Below are 19,078 nucleotides of genomic sequence, written 5' to 3'. Positions count from 1 at the left end.
TGATATTTGCTTTCTAGACCGTATGCTCCGGGGTGCATGAACACCTACCCTGAACAAGTGGTTAGCTTGTCTTAGAACCCTTGCTGTTCAGGCCCAAGCGAGCTTGGTACTATTTTATCGACCCACTCACGGGATGAAAGACTGAGTCAACTCTGCCCAGCCCGAGGATCAAAACCCGGATCTGTGGTGCTGCTGCGCGTTAAAATTATTAATGCATTCTAATAAACTATGATAATTTCTCGAATAAAATCAGTAGTCAGACAACACTGGATTTAGGATTCCTAGAAGTATCATTGTAATATTACGGCAAAAATTATTAAAGTAATAAATAACATTTCCGAGAAGAATCCAAAATCTAATTTATAACTTGCACACATGAGGTTCCAGTTACTATTTATATTTGTTAAACTTATTCGTTTGGTTAGCATCAAAATTTTCAAAATAAAAATTAATATTACCAATCAGGATTTTACAGAGAGAAAACAAGCGATTGCTTTGTATTTAAACTGAAGGAGTAATTAATAAGGATTAATTTTACGAATTGTATTATCAATTTCCAAAACTATTATTGTTGCTAATATTCATATTATTTGATAATAAAAGAGCATTTATCAAAATTTTAACATCAAGAATATTTAATTTTTAATTTGAATTACAACCAGTTTCACTTAAATGTATACTGACATAACAAAACACCTGTTAACATCATAAGCAACTTTCCGAGGGTAAAAGTATACAAGCAGTAATTTTGTTTTAAATTTATGCTGGACTTCACTTTTAGACTCGATTACTTTAATCACACTCTTAGCCAAAATAATCTGTAATGTTTTAAGGGCTTTGTTAGTTTATAAGTTTGTTCTTTAATTTTAATGATATTTTTCGTTTAAGTGTTTAATTTATTTATTGAAATTAGTGTTATTTATTAGTTAATGTTAAAAATTATCTGTAAGGAATTTTTTTAACCATATTACAGACACCCATATTCTGCTATTAAGGAAAGCTAAGTATATTTTAAAATAAAAATACAGAAGAAAAAACAAACAAAATCTACTATGAAATAGTAATTTTATTTTATTCCGAAATTTTGTATAACAAGGCTTATTTTTTAATTTATGGTTCTTTAATATACCAATTCTACTTTTTTATGTCGCCTTTAATGCAAAAAAAGTATTTTTGAATTATGCTGCTATTCTGTATCAAAAAACTTAACAACAATTTTGTATTTCACATCTAACGCAGAAGCAGATATGAATAATGTGTTCTATACAATATTTCACTGACAGGTTTCGTTTTCCCCCACAAAAAGGATCATAACAAAAGAAGATTCAGACGCCGCGGAATTCTGATTTAATATATTTATTCCATGAATATAAAAATTTACGATCTATTTTAAAAGCTTCTACAATGAAGTTGTACATATTTTTAAAATTCATGAGACAAGTATTTAAGGGACGGTAGAAAGTACATAAATAAACATTTTTCCTTACTCAATATCTGTACGGAACTAAATGAGTGAAACGCTGGTACTATAAATAATAATAATAAGAATGTTGTCATGCCTTTCTTATGCATTTTATGAGAAATTACCAAAATTTAGGCTGCCATTTTTAACACAAGCCTAATAGCTGAGATTCTCGAAGTGGAGGGAATCTAGCTGATAGCTTCAGCGGCAAAAGGAATTAGAAAAGAGATCCTCCTCTGGCTTAGAGGGAGATTTATACACAAGGCATTTTAAGGTTTCATTCATAAACGAAATTCACAGCTGAATTAAGCAGCTGGTGTATCTTCTTCCGCTAAGCATCAATCCCTAAACATAGCGTTCAAATATTAAACACTTCCATATTAAATTGCGCTGTTTACTTATTTTATTAAAGTCGTTGTCGACATTGAAAGCTACTGGAATAGCTTGCAGAAATTCCTGCATAAGGTATTTTCTCCTTCCTTTGAGAGTGTCTTCGTGACGTAATTAGAAACGCAATCGACGCTTGATCGAGAGGTTCGGATTTCGAATCCTAGAGTGGCGTTTTGGATTTCTTTGATTCTCTTGCCAAAAGTATTCTGAAGGTGATGCATGATAATTCTTCACCACCAAGATTAGATGACTGGGTTCCCTTATTCCCAGTCGCCATTTCAAAGGAGGAGTATATAAAGCATTTTCTCCTTCTTTCCATGTGCCTTCCTGGTGTAGCTGAAAGCACGTCCTGCGTGTAATCGTGAAGTCCGGAGTTAAACTCACGACAAGAGCCCTGCACATTCTGCACGTCTCCTGCATCAAGAAAACCTAATGACTCTACAAAATTTTATCATTATTTAAATATTTACGTTTTTCCGTGAATTGTCTATTTGGAAGCTATTAGCTATGTAAAAAGCCCAAATAGCGGCAACCCATATTGACGCATAAGGTTCCTTGTTAACATGTGACCGTACAGTTTGCCGATTCTCGTTTTCCAAAACACAAGAGATGGATTTTTAATTACTTAGCAATGGGTACATAATCACGCATAAAATGGCTTTATCCGTAAAAAGTATACATTCAACATTGCGAGAAAAATTCTCAGCTTTCAAATGGGTAATGTTTTATGTAATGTTACTTTGTGCAAATCACTTTCTGTCGCAGCATGAATCACGCTCAGACAACGTGCAGTAGCCTTCATATTGTGGTCCGCACGTCCTGAAAACCAATGGAACATGGATTTACATTTTAGAACTTTTCCACTTCTACCTATTTCTCCCTTCTCACATTTAAAGTCTACTGTTATCATATATTTTCGTTTCCAAAGGCATAAAATATTTAATTATTATATAATTCTACACTCTCCCGATAAGATCGTGAATTGCAGCTAACAACTCATATATAAAGAAATTCATATTTCGTTTCAATGAATTTCCAAAATGTTGATTTTTGAGAATTCTACAGGATGTCTTGCACTGTGCATCTGCATCGATTTTGAATACCATGAAATCAAAATATAATAAAACATACATAAGTCATGTATGAATTTTCCATCACGTTTGGGCATATGCAAAATCATTCGAGATGCATGTTCTTGTTAACTATTTTTGCTTTTCTGCCTGAGATGCGATCTACAGTCCTAATGAACTGCCCTTGAAACATGACAGTGATTATGGCTTTATAGTACACAGTGTCTTGCAGATATAACTACAAAATAAAACTGCTAGAGGAAGCAAAACCGTCAAAGATATGGCCACATTAGTTCGCCAGATCATGTGAACCTGAAATAGCTCTCGAAGTATCTCTATCATTTAGCTTGAGCAAGTATAACAGCATGATGACTTTAATAAGCAGAATTCTCTTGTTACAAGATACAGTTTAATGTGGCAGCTGACTATGTACTTCGAAAACATGCTCTATATTCGCCTTCTATAAAGGGCCTTCTACAATGCACATTCTCATACAGAGTGAAATTCCATGATTTTTAAGTAGACTTTTAGTAAACCAAATGCCAGAATTCCGAATTCGCACATTTTTGAACAAGCAAAACTGTAATATTTGCATAAGCGAAATTATTTCTTCAGATGGGAGGCTAGTCTTATACCTAAAAGTAATATTTGTTGATGAAACATTTAGAAATCCCATATTTTGATTTTCCAGCGTGTTTGAAAAGTTGAAAACAGTACCAGTAGTTCTACTTGAACTAAACAGATGAAAAAAAGTCTTCATTGTGCTAACCGTTTTCTCTCGAAAATCTCCAAGGGAAACTAAATTTGACTTCTGACAGATAGCATAAGCCTTATACATTAAATTAGTAGATGCTGTATGACTATAGCGCTGACAGTTTTATAATTTACAGTTAGAGAACAGATTCTCTGTGGTGGTCAAACAGGCTCTTTGCATGAGATATTCGTACTGTAACTCAAGTCAGGACCAAACCTTTTTAATTTCTGGAAGAAAGGTTTTCCGCGATTCCCCATGAATCTTTTTTGCTATAAGAAGTCAGCTTGAACATCCTTTACTATATTTAGATTATTTCGTGTATTTTGCCTTATCATGTATCATAATTTAATCCAGACCAATACCACACACATTGCAAGGAATAATACTTGAAAAATCTTCTTTGATTACACAGAAATTCGTTTTTAAATGTAGAAGTTTTGGAACCATTCTGTATAAGTGAGTGATTCCGTATTTCAGTTTAGGGAAGCAACAGAGTCTAAAATGCTATATGATTGTAGATTAGTAGTTTAAGACAGAATATAAGATAAAGATTATATAGTTAACTACCAATAACAGCTATAATTGATATATAAATATTAAAGATCAAATAAAAAAGTAATAAAAATCAGCCATTTGTTTGCCATATTCATAAAATTCTCATGAAATATAATTTGAATTTACATTTATTCAAATTTCACGCAGCCTTCTTATTATGTCTTTAGTTCTCACTCTTAAAATAGAGATAAATAACATAGAATTATTTAATAATTAGAGTAAACATATAGTTTGGCATTTTCGATTTCGTAATATCTCAAACCAAAGATACTAAAAATACTTTAATTAACATATTGTGGCTCGCAGTTCAAATGCCAAAATGTTTTGGCCCTAATACCGTTGAGGATGATTATATATACAGAATGTCCACAAAAACAATCTACGGCTTTCAGTTTGGTAGCCATTGGTCGTAGGTAGGAACGTAATGAGGAAGGCTTGGATCGTATTGGAAGGGGGGGAGACTCTGGAGAACCCTAAATTTTCAAGTACTGCCTGTATGTAGGAATATAAAAAAGAAAGAAGCTAAGCAATGGTATCCTTTAAAAATGTTTAAATTTGTTGCGGAAATAGACTAAGAAGAATCTGTCCCTAATTTATATTTTGCATTAAAATCTTTTTTGGCAGTGATAAATTCAGCTGCTTCTTGAGAAAGAAGCTTTACATAGTTAAAGTTGAATCAATGTCACCTTTGATCAACAATGAGCCATGTAACAGGTACCGGTTAGGCAATTCTTTTCATTGATACCACAGTCGAAAGAAATAACAGTTTTCATGAAATATGTGTTTGTTTTCTAGAAAAAATTTTCTTCTTTAACCTTAAGATATTTTGCTTTCCAAATCCTTTTAACTCTTATACTTTAGTTAAATAAATTTTAATTATACATTCCTGTTGCTATTTTGTGTAATGATCATTCCAAAAAACTGAATTGGAATAAAAAAAAATTCAGTATTTATAAAATCATTAAAAATGGTTTTCAAGTAACAGAATCTGAATATATTCATATATAATAAATCGCTTGACCCAAATACATCTTTGCATTATTGGAGAACTTGCCCGTATATGCGAAGCAACATATGATAGCGTTTCCTCTACGGTTTGGTAATACTACCTACCAAACCAGCTGCTGGGATGTTGACTATTATCTGAGGGATCGTCAAATGCATGGTTCCGTGGTTCCCTAGGCTTAAATTCTATCAAATGCGAATTCTAGTACTAGATGTATCCAAGAGGTTTGACACGATTTCAATGACAAATGGTTATTACAATATCATTAGACATTGTCGTAACAGGTTCATATAATTCCGTGAAGACAGGTAAATATGATATTGTGGCAGCGTATTATGCAATAACTTTATATATTTCTTAAAGCCAAATAATACTGTGCATTGAAGATTATGATTTATAATCGTCCTAGTTCGTAATATTATGTGAAGCCACTTCGTAGCGCTTTATGTTCACTTAACACTTTGCGTTAAAATTTTATTCATAAAATATATTTTGTGCATATTTTAGTTGCTCTAAAACAAATTTTTAGAAGGTTTCAATTTCCTATGTGATGAACGCTTTTGAAATGGGCAGCGCAGATATCCAAATAATAGTTTAATGATTTTCAACATATTTTATTAAGCTTCAAATTTTTGATCAGATTACAATTAACCAAAGAAACAAAGCACCTGTAACAACGGAATTTTAACCTTTAAAAATTTGGGGAACTATGGGTAAGATATTAATTTTACCTTCATCGACTTAAACTTTCATTAATCACGAATCACGCAGTTTACCCCGTGTATGTTAAGAAAACATTAATTTACCACTATATCATTTAAATGTTAAATTCAAGACATTACATAACTGTAAAAATTATTTTCCCGGATTCACAGTAGTTAGCTCACTGAACTCGTTTGCTTTTGTCAAATCGTTTGGTACCCTGCTAAACAGTTTCCAGACTGTTCAGGCAAGCCTCGGCATTTATTCAGCGTCAGGTGTACTAACTGCGACCGATGAATGACAAGGCAAATTTGACGGCTGCAACCGGTTTCTTCTGCTGCTGCTGCTGGGGTACGAAGGTATAGGACGGCTTTGGCCGTCTTCACCCCGGCTGATGCGTGTGCCATTTTCTTCTTTCTTCTCGTTTTTGACTGCCATCTACATTGCTGGATGTAGAGCCATGATATTCCTTCTAGTAAAAAATTGGAATCGAAGATTCAACTAAATAGATCCATATACCTAACACCTGCCGAAAATTAATGATGTTGTACAACTAAAAAACTTCGAGAAGTCTTCGTATGCACGTGCTTTAATCTTTCCTGATGATTGAAGAATTCGCCTTGTTCATCTTCGAAAAATATATTGGTATAGCGAGCTAACTCAATTTCTGCCGTTAAATTTTGACTCTTGTTCCATGTTGATGGAGTGAGATCTACTTTGATTTGAGTACAACGAATAACTCGTACGAAATTTTCCGATTCAAAATTGTAGGACTGATACTTGTCTGTCTGGCCGATAATTGCTTAATTCATCCTAATACTTATTCAAAATTTAATGATGTCAAAGATATAATAAATATTAATTGATTTGTGTTGTCTGAATTGTCATCCTTTGGGGTAAGTTATTTTGTTTCATATTTCTCTCTTAGATAACACATTTCTATCTGCATAATTGTAAGTATTTATGGGTTATTGCAATCCACAGAGCGATGTACCAATTAAGCAATTTATTAGATTTTACTTTTATTAATCTTTGATTCACACTACCCATTGTCACACTTTATTGTAACATTTGGTGCCGTGGAATCTAATTACCTTACACAGACACAAAGACCATATGGAAATTTGGATAATTTTCTAAAATTTTCTTTGCTTTTTAAATAGAAAATTTAGTTCAATATAAACATAAATTATTCCAAATCTCTTGGCGATATAATATTAAATCGTTTTTAATATCCAATAACATTTTATAATCAATTTAACATTTTTTGTTATTTCGATACTTTTTCCCAAATTCAAATTTTATCTGCTTTTATATTTTGAATAGTTATTGTATACTAACTTGGACATTCACTATTCACTTAGATATTTATAGAATACAAATTTGCAAGCTGTCATGCACATACTCGGTAAGGGGATGGTACCGACCAAGCCTGCCGGAAGAACAGTTAAGCCAACGACTTGTAGCTGAAAGGAGAGAGGAGAAAATCTGGCAACGAGAAGAAGAAATGTGCTTGATGCGAGAAAGACGGCATGCTCGTGAGAAAAATTTGAAATTAGTTTTGCTGTATTCCGAGAATGGAGTTTTTCTTTTTTGTTAAGAACTGAAAGGTGCAATGTATTACTGGCGCGTTTGATGTAATTGTGAATAAAAACAATACTTTGAAAAGATAATGTGTATTTATAAAATTAAAATATAGCTCATGTTATTGTTAAACCTGCGTAAGTGTTGCAGTTTATTTCCTGCAAATAGAGTTGACTAATAACATTCATAAGTGGATGGAAACGAACCGACAAAGATGAATTGGTCAAGGATCGTTTTTGACACAAGCCATGTTAAATATTTTAATAACAGCAATAACAGTATTTCTCAATTATAGAGTTTGTGATAATTATAATTCTTATACTAGCATTCTCAGCTTTATTTATTGGTTTTATTAACTTACTTCTTACAAGGTATAAATTTTTAATGTAATAAATTCTGTAATTTTTTCGTAACTATCCTCTTTTTTTATTATATTTGGAGTTTGAAATGCTTCAGATAGTTATACACATATGATTTATAAATTCACATATGGGACGAATTCATAAAAATTAAAAAACAATTATCATAAATTTATGAGGTTATACTTGATAACCCTATCAGGCGAGAAGCGAATTATCGCTATGTCTCAAGTAACTAGAAGTCACGATAAGGCTTAAATAACCGTTTTATTTAATCAGAATTTAGAACAAAAACGCGGTAAAATCGTGATGATGCACCTAAACAGAACAGTCAAATTCAAGTAAACGTGGAACAGTAGTAAAAAACAATGCAATTTAATACCACACGAAGCTGTATCAGTACTTCTCCCGGAGCCTCAAAATCAAATTATCAGCAGCGAATATAATGCAAAGCCGAATGATTACAATTATCAGAACTGGTAGGAAAACGTAGCGTGCACGAGAAACCAGAAACACGCTCTGTCTTAAAACTCCCAAAACGTCACTTTAAATACTGGCTATCTCATTTGAATTCTGGTGAAAAATACGTTGTAGAGACATTAGGTTAATATTTGGAAGCAGGAAAGATAAAAAAATTAGCAACGCCTTCGCCAGGAATCGAACCTCGGACCTCTGGAATACCGGCTATGTGTTTCAGACCGCCACACCACGAAGGCACGACAAGAAAGTGGGAAAAATATACCTTATAACGTAAAGGAGAAGTTGAACAGTAATAAGGAATTTTTAAATTAAGGGAAAAATCTGAACTTAATAAAAATATAAGAAAACTGTTTTTGCAAAAACATGCATCTGCATTTACTTATATAGACAAGTTTTTGAAACTTGAGCTTCATATTCTCAGTAGAATTTGATGTCAATTTTTAATTCATTTTCAAAAAGTACTTTTAAAGGATTTTTTAAAATCAAAAAAGAAGATAATTTCAAGAGTTATACTTAATAAACTCTGAGCTGGGAATCCTAATTTCTTTCCATATCATAAAAAGTTTTCCAATGATAGCCGCCACAATGATGCACATTTTAAATGAAAATGTAATGCAAGCATCCTTGATTTTGTTTCTTATGTTTAGTTAAAGCATTTATTAAATGCAAATAAAAACAATTTTTCTAAACATTTTGAGCTAAACGTCTAACCTTTTTTTTAAGATAAGATTAGAAAAATTTAAATGAAAAAAAAAAAAAAAAAAAAAAAAAAAAAAAAAAAAAAAAAAAACGAAAAATGAAGTTTCGAATTCCAAATCTTTTCTAAGATTCAATTATATGTTCCATCCGTGTCCTTCCTATTAAATACAATATACATATTAAGGATTTCAGATAGCTGGTATATTTTTTATGTTTTATAGAGAGAAAAAATAATATTATTTCGTTCTGTAATGAAAGAAAATTCTATGTCAAAGTCTTTCACAATTAGAATAATATTTTACTAAGATTTTACTATTCATTATAAAATGTTCTTTCCCAATTACTCAAAACTTAACTTAAATTTCTAAAAATATCAAACATTTCACCTTAAATATAGTAAAAGAATATTTTAAGGAATTATTAAAAGTTTCAGAATGCTGAAGGAATATTGCACTATAAAGAAAAAAACAAAGTTTATAACAATACAAGAAAGAAAAAATACATACGTCTAAAATGCTTAAAAACTGCGTTCCCAAGAAAAATGATTAAAAGAAAATCTCAAACGTGATTTACCTTGATTCAGAAAATGAAAATGGAATTCAAGTGTCTGATTCATATTTCTAACTTTTACTCATCGCAGTATTATCATCAACTGATTTCTAGAAAACATTTCATGTAAGTCATCATAATTAATAGCATACTCACTGCCTAGGAATTCAGTAATAAATAGGAAAAATTAAATGTCAGTAAAAAACTGCTTTTCTCAAAAGCATATACCTATATATCGTTTTACAAACATTCTGTTTTAAAATATGAGTTTGTGTTAAATAGTTTATCGGATATTGTTCTAAAAAATATCCGTTTCTCAGGTATTGTCACAATCTTTTCTGCTACACAAAATCAGAAATAAATTTCAGAAATATTTCCTGAACTTTTCCTTCTATCATCAAGCAACATCGTTTCATTAATTCAGTATGATCTAGGATGCGCGTTATTTAAGTATTTAATGAAAACAATCGGCCGATGAATGAATCAGTGCCGCTGATGATTAATTTTAGCAAAAAAATATGCCTATGAATATTCATGACATTTTAGAAGTGCTGTTTAAGAAGATCATTATTTTGCGAGACATTCATTTCAACGAAAAAAAATCTTAAGCTCTATATTTATTTCTGTCAGAATTGTGTTTAAAAATTGTTTGGCTTAGAAGAAGAAATAATTCGAATGTAGACAGCTCATTTTTGTTTTCACTTTCATTTACATAAGACAATCTGTAAAGACAAAAAAAAAAAAAAAGCGAAATGAAGGAATAAATTCTAATATTATGAATTATTTTATTAGTTTATTCAAATAAATAGTTTTTAGAACTTGATAAGGCAGCTTTTATTTCTTAAACTACAACGCATTTCATTTTCAGATAAAATAATTGAACGAAACGATTTACCATTGCAACTCTAAAACTGTTCAAGCTTTGCAGATTTATTGTAAAAATTACATAGTTCTTACGACTGCTGTAGTGAATTAAAAAGTTGATATGTTATGCTTATTATTTTATTTAAAATTTTATAAATTTGATGCAACGCTTACAGCTATAAGAGGCAACAGAAGCAAGAGCTGTCTATATTATTTTATGAGGATTAACCTGACTTTAGAAGCGTAAAATCAGTGATGGCATTCATCTGGTTCGGTAGAATTACGTACCTCTCTGCTTGGTAAAATTGGCTCTTGAATATTTTCAACTCAGCAAACCTGTTGCTAAAATTGAATTACAGCATTTATTTCGGCAATTTATAGTGCATTACAACTAATTTTATCTTGTATTTTGGCAAACAGTCGGTTCTTAATTTTTTTTATTTCTACTACTGGGCATAGGATTTTATCCTAAGGAAGGCAAAACTACTGAGTATTAAATTAAACAAATACATTTTATTTAAATTAAATTAAAAACGTACTCTGTCCATTTTAATTCTTTTTGCCTATGTTGTCCGGAAGCATAGAATCTGGGAAAATTAATACAATTCCACTGAGAAAGTCTCAGAGACATTCAAATCAACCGTAAATCATCAATAGGATTGAAACCGTATAAAACCTATTACAGTTTACCTGATTTTTCTCCTTCCAACAATCTCTTTTATGAATGGTATTATGTTACAGAAAACTACAAACACTTCAAAAGAAATTCATTTTATATTTGTGGCAAATTAATGAAAAAATAATTCAAATAAACCCCAATGCCAAAAAGAACTCTATTGGCCGAAGTTAAATATTACAACTAACACCCACCAAGAACAGCGGTTAGTGACTCTGACTGACGTACCGAACGACCTGGATTCGAATCCCAGAGAAGCCATGGATGCTTTTAAATATATAGTGTATTTGCGGCAAGGAGGCACTCAAAATATATGGCGAGCCGAAAGCTCTCTCGTGTGAGTTGGTGGTGGAGAAAAGGGGTGGGAGACATTCGGATCAAACAACCCCCCCCCTTGATGAGCTTCCCAGATCTGGGGTGGAAGTATTAGTCTAACCTCCTTTCTTTAGGCTCCGGCAACCACGAAATAAATGGACAAGACAATAACACAACAACTGGTAAATCGGTCCAGAGTTCGAATCCCGGCTAATGGGCTTCGCTGCATGGGCGTTTTCATTGTTTTCTCTATGTATAACCTATATACGAGCCAGTTTCCCTTAGAATGTGGTCTACGAAGTCTTCCCTCCTCTTAGGTAGAGAACCCTCGAGTGCTTTGCCGTAATTAAATGAACCAAACCAAGCTTATGGCGGACATACCCATTCAATAAATAATACCATTCAATTCATAATAAAGCATAAATAAAAACTTATTTTCAAATTTAATTTATCTTATGTTGGGCAGCTTATTAAGTAATTCAAAAGTATTATTTTGCTAATTTACGCTAAATAAAGTATGTTAAATTTATAATACATGTCACTGATAAGTTTTATAACATTTTCTGCTTTTTGTAATTAATATAAAAAACGTCTAACGTCTTTTTAGAAATTTACAAGCCAAGAATTTGGGACCAAATCGTTGACTCTTCATTCTCCATTTGTAACTTCCAATATATACGCTATTTTGAAACGTCTGGACACATTATAAAATGCATGTCGGTAGATTTAAAAATATTAAGACTAATAATTGTGTATCCAATATATGCAATTTGGTTTCTTAGAGAGTTATGAAGCTAATACAGACTATTTTTGTTTAAATTTCAGACGTTATTTTACGTTTTTGATTTTTGTAATATATTTGTTTTCGAAATTCGGAAAAGGTAAACACTTTTAGGATATTTAAGGTTATAAATGTAAGTTTTCGTTTCTCAAAACTTTATCTCATTTTGAATTCTTCATGTTCAGGCCATTACTTACATTTATAAATACAGTAGTTTTCAAAAGAACTGTAAGTGTAACACGGAAAGAAATACTTTCAAATAAAAATTTTTCAAAGACAATTTTTTAAGTTTGTAGGGAAACACCGGAAACTAAAACAATTAAGCTCAAATTTAGCAGAACTTAAAGATATATAATTCTATTCCCTATCACAAAATTATTATTTTTAAGAACTATGCTCTTATGACAATAAATATATAGCACCAAATAAAGACATTTATGTTCAGGCCATTACTTACATTTATAAATACAGTAGTTTTCAAAAGAACTGTAAGTGTAACACGGGAAGAAATACTTTCAAATAAAAATTTTTCAAAGACAATTTTTTAAGTTTGTAGGGAAACACCGGAAACTAAAACAATTAAGCTCAAATTTAGCAGAACTTAAAGATATATAATTCTATTCCCTATCACAAAATTATTATTTTTAAGAACTATGCTCTTATGACAATAAATATATAGCACCAAATAAAGACATTTATTTAATGCATCTAATAATGCCTTTCATTCGGAATTGATGCATTTCGTTTCTCTGTTATGCTCCCTTTTATGCAAATAGCCGTAGGATATTTAAATTTAGTTTTAATTAGATTAATTCAGCATTAATGATTTTATTTTCCTTTTTAAAGCTAAAAGAGCAACTGTAATTATACCATAATTAAAATCATTGGGAAATGTCATTTGCTTCAGCAAAAGTATCTTTTCAAAACTCATTCTTAAGTTCTTTTATACCGGTTGGGTTTTAAAGTACAGAATAATTCATCAATAAGTTATTAAACCAGTTGAACGAAAGAATATAGAAATCCTCTGAAAAAAATAAGCTGCTGCCAGTTTATTTAAATTTTGGAAACTAACCTTAAAAATATAAAATATCATTCTTCTGCATTTCAGCGCATTTGATGCCCATGTAATATTTCTCAGCTTCCCAAACTGCAAGCTAACAGTCGAGTGAAGGAAAGTTTCACTTGTAATTCCAGCTCTGAGTATGTTCTTGAAAGAAAAGAGTTGAATTGTCTGGAAACCATCAGAGAAAGAGTTTCCACTTTTGAAGATTGCTATCAAGGATTTGCTCCGAAATTTAAATTTCTTAGCGCTGAAGATGGTTCTGCGAAGTACCAAGAAACCTTCTCATTCTTCTGCTGCTAGAAGTTGAAAAGAGCAAAGAAGAGCAATCGCGTTTCTATTAAGAAAAGAAAACTAGCGGATGCCATCGCCCTTATCTTCACTGCTCACCTGACAACATTTTAATATTTTCCAAAAGAAAGTCGTATAGTTTAGTATATTCTGCATTTTGCATGAAAATAAAAGATGTATTTGTCATGTAACAATATCTTTTTAAGGAGATACACATGTATTCAGAGTAAAACAGGTCAGCGCATGAGACCGATCTCTTTAAGCATTCATAGTTAGGTTATTTGAATATCACAAAGACATTAGGGTCATCTGTGTGATAGGCGGGATGCCTTCGGGGATGGTTTTCTAATAGAAATTGGCTCATATTCACGTTACACATGGGAAAAATGATGGTTTGCCTGGGATCGAACCCAAGCCAGGCTGCACTACCAGTATCTAGCAGTCTTAAGCACTCGGCCACTGGTGGGGTAAGCATTAAATGAAAAGAGCAATATGTTGGACATGTTTTTATTTATAGAAAATAATTCATCTCGATATTAAATATGTGTTCGAACTTCGACATCAGCTTCGAGCTTTGGCGCTTTTTGGCGACAAATATTTCACGCATGCGCAGCTGTTTCCCTTTTCGTTCAAAGGAGCCACTTCTGCTGCTGCGAAGTTTTCCTTCTTAACAATATTCTTTGATATTACGCCACCAGAGGTTGCTGTATCGTAGAGTGCTCGTGGAAAGCGAGGATTGCCTCGTTCAAGCAGTAAGCACCATACGAAGAGAATGGAACGCTATACGAACGAAGAGCTTGTGAACATGTGGTTCCAACATGATGAGGCGCCTGCTCATTTTCGACTGGATTTTCATAGCCATTTGAACAGATCATTCCCGCATTGATGGATTAGGCATAGTGGAACGATTTCCTAGCCCCCGTGCTCACCGGAATTATCGAGCCTTGATTTCTTCTTGTGGGCTGCCATCAAAAGTGTCGTGCATCATGATCCTGTTGTGTCTGAAACAGATCTCGTGGCAAGACTTTGAAGAATTAAACATTTTGACATATTAATGTTAATGATAATAATAGTAACTTTTTGCTTCTGAGCATTTTAATATCATTTCCAAGATTTGAATAACAGAGATTTTACCCAGAGTCTTATTTAATGACTTAGCTGTACCCCATACGTATTCTGAAATGTTCTTTTAGTATCCCTTAGGGAATCATCCATGTAAGAAACCTTTCCTTATGCGGATGGCTTTCGGATATGTTTCAGTAACATATTAAGCAAACCAGAAAAAATGAATTGCATCGAAAAAAGCTGCAATAAAAAGGCATATTTAAAACCTATTAAACAAAGACAGCTATCGATCCATGGATGTAATTAGTACGGTTATTATTTTGCATAATTTCATCAGGTAGAAAACCATTCTACTATTTGTCGTTCTGACAGCAGTAGGTGTCAAATGCAAAACCTGTCGCCAAGACTGGGATATATTACTAAATGTACAAGGAAGCTGTTTTCATGATATGTGCCGCGCATCGCAATTAACGCTGACAGAAAATGAAATTTCGTTTTTCTCTTACAGAATTGTATACTTTCAAAGCACAATTCCCATTATATTATATATTAAATGAAAATAATAATGAAATGAATTAATTATGAATACAAAAAAAAACTTTATAATGTCCTCAAAAAAACAAAAATTATAAACAGAAAACATAGTACAAATTCATAAACGATTATATGTTAAGATTTTAATCAATGAAACATTTTATAGTGATTTGATAATTAACATTTTAATGAAATAAAAGGTTAGTGACATTATATGATAATAAAGATTGCTGTAAACACGCTGTCATCAAGGTGGAGGAGGAAGACATAGTATTTAAACTCATCTTAATAAATCTAAGAGAAAGCTTTGTGAGTTAGTGCTGTAAAACACAGTATTTATCTAATTGAATCTATTTGCCAGACGTTAATAAAGAAAACGCCAAGGTTTCTACTAAGAAGGAAACTAAGCGACTATTGACTGCTGAGTCGCCATGATGTGACATTATTGGAAAACCAAAGTAAACTGATTTATCCCGTTAAAGAAGGCATTGGTGCTATTAAGATCTTAATCACGTCTTTGGGAAAAAAGGGTTTCATGGGATTCTTTTAATATACTTTGCCTGAGTAACATTTCTCATCCTAGGTAATACCTATATGTTGCATACAGTATCTAGGGAAAACATATGTAACATTAAAATAATCCAAATGCTTCATACCGGATGGTTGTAATTAAACTTACAGTATTTATACTTATGTACAGGACATTCAGGTAGACTTAATTCGTTGAGACTATTTGTATACATTATATGAATCATGGGTTAGAGTTAACTGCAATAAAAATAATAGTCCAAATTTCGTGCACGGTTAAAGAGCGCATGAAGAACAAAAAACAAAAATTGGAAATATAAAATTTTATTTAATCACATCAATTGTTCAATGTGCATTGCGTTTTCGTCTATCACACGCACAAACAGTGTTATAGCGTCAAGTGTTTTTCGATCAGTTGCAGCAACATGATGTGTTATAATTGTTTTCAAATCAGGCACAGTCCGTATGCTTCCTTCATAGACGCGATCTTTCAGGGATCTATAGAAACAGAATTCACAGGGATTAAAATCTGAAGAATAGGGATGCCAGACAGTCAAAAATTTCTCGAAATTACCCAATCATCTTCAAAGTGGGCACGAGCCTTCACTGGTCCGGCAGTATGAGGTGGTGCACCATCTTGTATGAAGTCGGTTGTCTCTAAACATTCTCGTTCTTGTAAGGTAGGAATAGCTTGCTGCTGAAAACGTTCGCAGTAACGAGCATCCGTGATGGATCACCTTTGAGGGCCTTATATTCTCCTCAAAGAAACACGGGCCAAAAATGAAATGAAATCAGCAATGAAACCCCACTGAACAGTAGTGTAATGAGGATGCAAGGACCGCTCATGCAGAATATTAGAACATGCAGCATCCGATATGAGACAGTCTTGAGCATTAACTGCTTAGCCTACTCCAGTCGTTTTCAAATTGTGGAGTTCCGGGAAAAAAATCGAGAAAGAAATTAGAAAGCTCTCGCCCTAGTTGATGAGTGTTTATTAACTAAAAACTATAAAGTTGCATTCAGTAATACTTGAAATGCTAGCACTCTTATTCACTAAAAATAATGCAGGGGGAGGTGACGCATGGAGCAGGAGGTAATTTTATTATTGAGTAAATTACATTAAATATATGATAATTCTTTTATAAAAAATATTTATTTTAATTGTCGTACATAAAGTACCTTTAACACATCGATATAGGTTAAATCTATTTTTCCCCAAATAACCCGAAAACTCAATCCTTCTTCTCGAAAAGCATAGTTGACTGCTGACTTTTTAGAACACTCCACATTTGCTGTGCGTCCTTTCAATAATACATGAAAAGCTCCCTCAAATGGTCGAAATTTGAGCTATTAATTTTTATTGCAGATATGGTCTCCCTATCGTCAATATAGCGCATAGTAATTTTCAACGAGATATGTCTATCAGAACGGAATCTACATAGGCCTAGGTAGAATAACGTAGGCATTCTTTAGAATGCCTGCTTTTAGACTGCTGAACAGCAAGAGATTTTTCTTCTTACTAAAATTTTAAAAGGAAATGAAATTTAAATTTGTTTCATTATCAGTCAGCTTAAAAAATTGGAGTGGGCTAAATTCCATAATCTTTTTTATCTCAAAGCTCAAATAAGAGAAGTGTAAAGATAGGTGAATTAAAAGGACTACAGTAAAATTTGCAAGTATGTAATTACTGCAAAAGGTTTTATCACTATACTCTTATTAACAGAGGACTTACTCTATTCTAAATCGTCTTTATAAGCCCATGGCGTGAAAATTTTATTCTTTTCTAACATTTGTCCTTTATTTTCTTTACTTACTTAAATTATTTTCATGTTTTCAAATTTTGATTTTTAAAAATTCTCTTTTTGGGAGATTTAAAACTTTCCATTGGTAATTTGTATCGCCAATAGCGCTAAACAGGCAACCCCAAGCTTCACTTTTCTCCTATTTTGAATTACTTTCTGTTATTCTTTCAATAGATAAGTTAAGCTCCAAGTTACTTTGATAAAAATTTTGTTCTCAGTTAATAATTTGTTTTGTAACTATTACTTGAGTTCTTTCTCTAGATTTTGTAAATTATTACTTTTTACTTTGAATTTTAACATTACTCCATTGTTTGTATTAATTTTGCTTTATCAGGTAAATTTAATTTATTTTATTTAAATTTTAATTTGTGTATTATTATTACATATGAAAGTAAAACGGAGTCATGTAGAGGTGGCATTCGGAATATTCGATTGAACAATAACAATTAAATAATTTTTAGTGATTCATCAGGTATTTTGGGAGAAATATAGTGGTTTTCTTAGGAAGTGGATTTCAGCTTAGATCTGATCTATCTCATCTTAATAACATTGAATCAGATTATTATTGCTTCCCTCTTCCTTTTCTTCTTTCTTATTTTTATGATTTCCTGTTGTTTTCGGAATTTCTTCTGACTTAAAAACATTGAGTTGATGTTTTTTTTTTAATTGGGAGATTTCGGGATTCCGCTAGTTTTAAATTTTGTTTTTTTCATGTCCTGGTAGTAATAGTTCGAAATTTACTACATTTTGCCTCTCTTTACGTATATATTAATTATAAATAAATATATATTACATATTATTTATAATTACCTAAATATTTATTATATTGCATGTAGATTAACATACGCAAACACAAACATATACTCGTTTCGGTTTTAAAAATTCGACGTAAGAATTTTTATCATGAATTGTTTTTTAAAGTAAACACATCGTTGAGAAAGAATGCAGCTGAAAACACTTTTAAGAGTTTCTTTTGAAAAACGTTTTTCTAATTTGCATTCATACGAAGATTCAATGAAAGACAGAACATAACTAGAAGTAAATCACCTGAAAATGTTTAATAATGTGATAGAATTAAGTGCACTATACATTCAATCCACCGGTTTAAAATTATCTGTTAAGCATCGCACTGATTTATAACATTTCTATTCCATCGCTCACTCCAAATTAGTTTACTTTGGAGAAGAAAAGAATAGGTAATCATTCATCAGGTTTACGAACTTTTGTGTCCGCATTTTCCTAATTACGTGCTAACGACATAAGAAGCTCTTTAATTCGACAAATCAAGCTTAGAAAGAAAGAATTTGCATTTGCTCGATAATTCCTTTAGATTACCGATACAGTTCTCCCTCATTACGTTCTGATGTAGTCGCAAAAATGCAACAGACCCGGAAATTAGATTTACACAAGAATAAGTTGTATAAGGTAGGTAGAAAGAAGTTGTATACAGGATCTAGACTAAGGATGCTGTATTTTGAATGCAAAAAAAAAACTTGGGAATAAATTTATCTAGATGGCAAGTTATTATGCAGGTTCGTTTATTGGAAAATGG

General features: G+C 32.0%; 1 protein-coding gene and 1 long non-coding RNA gene across 4 annotated transcripts in view; one reads left to right on the top strand and one right to left on the bottom strand.

Annotated features, from left to right (window-relative positions):
* The window catches only part of LOC146998271 (uncharacterized), a 50,570-nt gene extending 43,020 nt beyond the window's left edge, over nt 1–7,550 (top strand). Inside the window, exon 2 of the long non-coding RNA XR_015040053.1 lies at nt 7,304–7,550. This is a non-coding gene — a long non-coding RNA (uncharacterized LOC146998271). The remainder of the gene's footprint in view (nt 1–7,303) is intronic.
* LOC118185156 (protein turtle-like) overlaps nt 1–19,078 on the bottom strand; it is a 657,136-nt gene that overhangs the window by 434,364 nt on the left and 203,694 nt on the right. The gene's annotated exons all lie outside the window — the stretch shown is intronic.

The sequence above is a fragment of the Stegodyphus dumicola genome, chromosome 3 (genome assembly GCF_044657685.1).
Source record: "Stegodyphus dumicola isolate Sdum_Otavi_A_Nest chromosome 3, ASM4465768v1".
NCBI lineage: Eukaryota > Metazoa > Arthropoda > Arachnida > Araneae > Eresidae > Stegodyphus > Stegodyphus dumicola.
The sequence above is the reverse complement of the archived record's forward strand: the minus strand, read 5'-3'. Positions and strand labels throughout refer to the sequence as shown.